Below are 6,682 nucleotides of genomic sequence, written 5' to 3' on the forward strand. Positions count from 1 at the left end.
TATTGATTGTGCGAAATACAAGCGCAGCATCAAACTGATGTTTCAGCACTTTGTCAAATGGTAGCGGAAGACGTCAGCTGATAGAAAAAGGTGGCGGCTAAGAATATGAGAGGATTGGATATTATAATGCCAGGACGACACTTCCTCATCACTCTGAAGGCTGTTTTTCCGTAGAGCTCAACTCAGTCGAGCAGCATCACAGAAATGCCTGCGTCGCTTCATGACCCGACAAAGGTCATGTGTTGGTACACTGCTCCCTCGCTTCCAGGTGAAAGTCTGTAAAGCTTCTATCATTTTAGCACTTGTGTCAAAAAGCTGCTTTCTCACTCTCATTATTGAACATAAGGGTGCTGTAATCTTTATGTAAAAGTGTGAAGTCATTTCATTTCAAATATAGCATGGGAATATTCAACCATAGTGAGCAGACAACTTCTACGTCCCTTTCTTCTACGAGAATTTTTTTTTCTATTGTCTTTTTTTCTTAACTATATAAGCGATCTCAAAACAATTATAAGTGATTTTTTTAATGACTTTTCTTAAACAGATCTAAGAGTATTTATGAATGAAAATGATTCTTACTCATCACGTTTTAATTCCCCTGCGGCTCCAAGAGAAGTAAATTAATCTGCAAATTAACATGGAATTATCACACATATCATGACTGCAAAAGGAGAGAGGAATTAATGACAGCTGAGTCCGAGGATAAGAGTTCTCCTCTCTCTATCACTAAAAGCCCATCAGACACGTCATGCACTAATCCTCCCTCCTTATTACTTCTTACAAGAAATCAGTGCTCTCTCCAGCTACGGCTTGCTGTGTGTATTATAAATCCCAGTGGCATGTGTGACATTTATAAGATAATTGCATTCCCCAGTTCTTTTAGCCTACTGGGAAAAGTGGTGAAGGAAACAATATGACCCGACCTCTGTTTTCCGAAGCATATCAAACGAGTGAAAAACTATTGAGAATATGAGATCGAATATAATAAACAAAGTCTTTCCAGAAAGAGACAGTGAAGGGGGCACCTCCAGAATAAATGGACTCCCTGAAATGGGCTCTTTGGGGCTGCACAGTGGCTCAGTTGGTAACACTGTTGCCTTGCAGCAAGAAGGTCCTGGGCTCGATTCCCGGCCTGGGGTCTTTCTGCAAGGAGTTTGCATGTTCTCCCTGTGCATGGTGGGTTCTCTCCGGGTACTCCGGCTTCCTCCCACAGTCCAAAAACATGGCTGTCAGGTTAATTGGTCTCTCTAAATTCTCCTTGTGGGATCATCGTCATTGCCTTCACTTCAACCTGGGTCTACCACTTTTCTCCTCACCATCTAATGTGTGTTAGTTTACTCAAGGAGCTTTTGTTGAATAAGAAATTGTTTTTTTGGGGGGGATAATCTGAAATACTAAATTATGACAAAAGTTTAGACAGAAATTTCTTTGGAGGACATTTTCACTGCATCCTATGTTATAGTAGAAAACTATAAATAAAGCATCGTTCAGGTCAGCTGGGTTCACAGAGATTACATATACTGGAAGAAGAAATTATGCATGTAAAAATTAAACCTTAAATACATGAAGGTGTTCTAAAGGAGATACAGAATTTCCTTAAGATTAAAGGCTCTTGATTGTGACTCAACACAAGACATTGTGATTGGCTTGCCTTCTTTCTAGAAATAAATACTCTAAAATGCTCAAATAGTAAATGTAGAATAGAAAAATGTAACTAATTATTTTTGTTTTAGTTAAAAAATATATTTGATACAAAAAATACATCTAACCAATTATAGGTATGTCTTGAAGACCCTCTCACTTCACCACTCTTCTGAATGAAGTTGATTTAAACAGGAATGTGATGACCAAAAGGCAAGCAGAGATTCCCCCTACTGTGTTTTGAGTCTTCAGCCCATATGGAGCTGGACGTGCCATTCCCTCAGTCTTTAACCTTGGTAAAGCATTAGCCTTGGCCCTCATTTGTATGTCATGGGCAGCAGATTATTACACTACTACGCTTCTCTTAACACACTCCTCTGCCCTCGAAATGATAATCACTCGAAATTGTAATTCAGGGCCATTTTTGATGCTGGGCCATCTGTTCGATATGCAGTTCATCTCATTTTTCTACTTTTTGAGGCAAGTGGGGCACCCAAGGGTCTTCTGAAGAAGTCAGTCATTCCTGTGAAAACGCCACATCGTGATGAGATGCAGGCACTGAAAGGAGTTTAAAACACTCCTCTTTCACCCTTCATGCCTGGTTCTCATCTCCGTAATGGCTTTGTGCAGAAGGACAAAGGTCACCATTTGTACTTGGTCTTTTTGGCACATAGACTGACTGTAATAGTGTGTTTGACTGGCAGGTATTCAGCTAAGGTTGTGGCACACGATAACTTCTTCTCAACATTTTTCTCTGAGAAACGCTACTTATTAGAGAGAAAAAAAAGAAGCCATGGACTGAAATGGAGCTATAACTTAAAATGTGGGGTTTTATTATCATTGTGTACTTTGTTTTATACAATTAGGCATTTTATTATGACCACCTACCTAATAACATGCTTGTACCATGATACATTTTATCCTTCTGAATAGTATGGCTCAACATGGTTTGTGTCATTTTCCATCACAGTTGAGTAATATCTCAAAGTGTGTGAGGCTGTCATAGCAAGGTGGAGCCCTAAGAGTAATGTGATGTGATCTGAATGCAACACAAACACAAGTCAACAATGGAGGACACATTGCCTCCATTGTTAGCAAACCTACATTTAATGAATTTTTGTCAGACTCAAAGTAAAACAAAAGAGCCAGAAAAGTCTGTGGGCAGCAACACGACGCGTAAAACCACACATCACGGGAGAGAAGCAGTGGAGCAAAAAGTGGATGTGCAGTGCAGCATTGGGTGTCGCACCAGAGGGGGCGCCAAAGTAATGGCGGAAAACTTATTTGTAGTCCGCATTTTTTTTGTATTTGACAGCTGTCTGTGCATCTGTGCATTATATAATCAGAAACAGAGGCAGAGTGCTGATCAGATGTCCCTCCACTCCTTCACCTCACCGTGTTATCATCGGATGACAGAAAGCCAAAGAAGGAAAGACAGCTCTTTGACCAAGAATCCCTGTGGTGAGATGTTCACGAATGAGCAGTGGATGCAGAACTTCAGAATGTTTAAAGAAACATTCTGTAAGAAAGTAAAAAAACGGTTACCTTTCTGTGCATCAAACTATGTCTAGTTTTGGATGGACATGATGCAACGTTCAACGAATGTGCGCCATTAAAGAAAAGAGTGGCTGTTGCACTGTGGAAACTGGCTGCTAGTTCAGAGTGCAGGAGTTTTCAGATGTTTTTATTTGTTTGTTTTGTTTTTTTAGTGGTGCAGGGGCAGAAACATTGAAGCATGGACGGAAACCCTTCGAATACAGAAAGAAATTCTGGAATGACAAAACATGCCAGTTAAAGTGTTGCTCGCATGAGTGACACTTTAGCAGCTGCTGAAAGTAACTAAAAAAGTTACTTTTAATGTAACTTAGTTACTTTCCAAATCAAGTAGTCAGTAATCTAACTAAGTTACTTTTTCAAGGAGTAATCAGTAATAAAATTAAAGTTACTTTTTCAAAGTAACTATGCCATCACTGGTCGTATATGAGTATGGGTGCGACGCTGAAAGGTTGGAGAACGACATCTGTTCAGCTTGACCCGTCATAAACTCATATCAATGGAGCAATTTACAGTAGAAATGAACCATTACATGTATATTTTCAGATAGTGAATGAAAGCCAGAATGCCTTCGAAGAATTCCTACATTTCGCTGTCACCATGCAGTCAGCACTGAAACACCCAGCCAGGGCTTTTCTCTAGTCTTCGTTACATTTTCCAGACACACACTTTAGGTTATTTGATTAAGCTAGATTGTCCTGCAAAGTCTCAAAAACTTTTGTTTTAATTAAGGAGAGGTGAGTCAGCTGGTTCCTCTCTGCACTTTTGCTTTTAAGAGTCAAGGCAGGAGGTGCCGGTTCCAACAAGGATCAGATGCCGGCTGGAAAAGAGAATGTCTGAAGAGCCTCGTCAAACAAGATTAAACTGCTGCGTTCACTCCATAGTTACTTAATGCACTAAATACATACATCTCTGATTCATTACATAGAATCACAATGATAGAACTGGTAAGTTTTTTAAATATATATGTACTGATAGTACATTTAATCCCTGTTGTAATAATATTTCAGCATTTTTTAACATATTGGTATCAGTGTGATAAAACTGGACCAACACTAACTAATATTTATTTCCATCTTGTTGCTGGCAGTGTTTATTTAAAACACTGGCCCACAGCTGATTTTTCACATATTTCTGTTCTTTTAAATTGGCATTTTAGAAATGTATTTTTATCCCTCTACAGGCATCTGGGACCTCATTGTAAATATTTTTATGCCTCAGAAGTCTTTAGGTGTACGAGTGAATATTGGTGTCTGTCCTGCATGTCTGTGTGCTGGCACTGTGATAGACTGGTGACCTTTCCCTAATCTACCCAGAATGTGCTTATTGGCTCCTGGAGACGGGCACTAACCCCTCTCAGGGGTTGCTCCTCTCAGGGTTGTTCAGGCTCAGGATTGAGCTGTAAAGTGATATTTAGTTCTGTCTGTAGATTTTTAATTGGATTTATGTTAGGTGATTGACTAACATCTTCTTTTTTTTTTCTTTAAAACTAATTCAGATTTCTCTTGTGTCCATATTTGGGGTGACTGACTTAATGAAAGATTGTCCTTTATTTCATCTTTAGATTCTTATCAAGAATATCTCATTAAAATTCTTCAATCACCCTTCCTTCTGAGGAAGAGGCCGTACCATTCCCATCTCTAAGTGTTCCTGTTGGCTTTGTGTTTCTGTGATCCTTTGCAGAGTCATGTCTCTTCTACAGAGAGATGAATTTGTGCAATTACATCAGTTTAATTTTGATGCCATCTTGCAGGAGTAGATCCTTCCAATGTTGTCTTGTCCAAATGCTCCTACATTTTTATATTTTCTTTAACAATGAAGTCTCATACAGTAGACATGAATGGGAGTGAGTTCTTACTCTTGTCATTAAAAAGCTACTTCCATGTTTGTTTGTTTTATTCTGAATCTTGCACTGAGTAGTCTTTGTCTCTTTAAAAAGTTTTCTGTTTTTTTTCCGTTTTACTCCTGTGTGTGTACAAATTTTTGCTGATCACTTTCTTTTAACTTCTAGTCTACGGCCCCAGCGGTACTTAATAAAACATTCAAAAGTTTAAAAATATGCCTGGGACTTAGTATGTTCTGCAAGAATAAGGATACAGAAATCTTTGCGAGAGCTCTTTGCTTTAACCTATCCTATCATGATATGCTTTTTTTTAATGCAGCCTTCAGAATTTGAAACCTTTTGCAGGTCATATGTGAGGAAATAAAAACAACCGATATTTGTTTTGAACTAAAAGCATACTTGTTCATTTTAAACTACTAATTTTGTTAATAATTGCCTTAGGCCAGGGCAAATATACTGCTGCACAACATGTATAAGCCCATTGGAACTATGTCTAATTAAGCAGCATGTTCCTGCTGTATCAGGTAGACGCACTTTCAAAAGAAAACAATGAAGCAGATATTCAGTTGACTCCGGCCTTTCTTTAGGATCTCACAGCTGCTCTCACCTAATTGTTGCTCTCTCTTTTTGGTTAATGAAAAAGGAACCTTGGAGTACTACAGAGTCAAAGTACAAAAGCAGCTAACGACTGATGTATTGAGCTGCAGTTGGATTTTTAAGACTTACCTGACTCTAATAAATTGGAGCCATGACCTACATTTCAAACAATTTGGCTGTGAGATTAGGTTTTCATGCACTTCAAAGAAAGTGAAGACTGCATAGCGATAGGGCCTTAAGCAATGCAAGTCAGTTGACCTCAAAGTTGGATGCTAGCAATCTCGCCGGTTACTATGGGAACAGAGAGAAACTAGGCATGGAGTTTGTTATAACTTTTAGTTTATGATCTGTTTTTGTGGAAATATTGCTCCTCGTTGATTTGCATTTTTAATTTCTCCTTCAGTCAAATTTCGGCTAGCGCAGTCTTACCAGAGTTTTATCAGGCTTCCTCCATCTTTTCCCGACCGACCGACCTCATTGTCCCCTCTTCCCTCTGTGTATTCTCTCCATCCTCGTCTCCCTGCCTTGATCCTCGCTGGACGGCACGGTCGTGATTTTGAGTTGGGCTTCTTGAGGGGTGAAGGCATTAATTTAATGTGAAAATAGGATGGAGGCTGACGGAAAGGAGAGAGGGCTTAGAAAAGAGTGGGTGGTTTAAGTCTGAGTGCTGCAGCGGTGTTTAGCAGTGGTGTGTGTTTGTGCCTGCACACGTGTGTGGGAGAGTGAATAGAAGCAACCAACAGACATAGCAGTGTGTCATGAAGCTCCAGCATGGTGCTCGGTCAGATCTAGGGATACTGTCACATTCTATCCTCCTCAACAGCAATCTCTGCTCTGCGGGCCAGCAAGGTCTACAAGATGTAGATATAAATACTGCACCGTCCTCGCTACACCTTCTACTTGTGTCCTAAGGCAACTGCGGCTTGAGTTTGTACTGTACCTTATTGATCTTAAAGAATCATAAAACAAGGTTTTTGCATGGAGTTTAGAAAAAAAACACAAGAAACTTTTTGGTCTTTCTTCGACTCTGTTTCTTGTATACAACCT

The sequence above is a fragment of the Xiphophorus hellerii genome, chromosome 5 (assembly GCF_003331165.1).
Source record: "Xiphophorus hellerii strain 12219 chromosome 5, Xiphophorus_hellerii-4.1, whole genome shotgun sequence".
Taxonomy (NCBI): domain Eukaryota; kingdom Metazoa; phylum Chordata; class Actinopteri; order Cyprinodontiformes; family Poeciliidae; genus Xiphophorus; species Xiphophorus hellerii.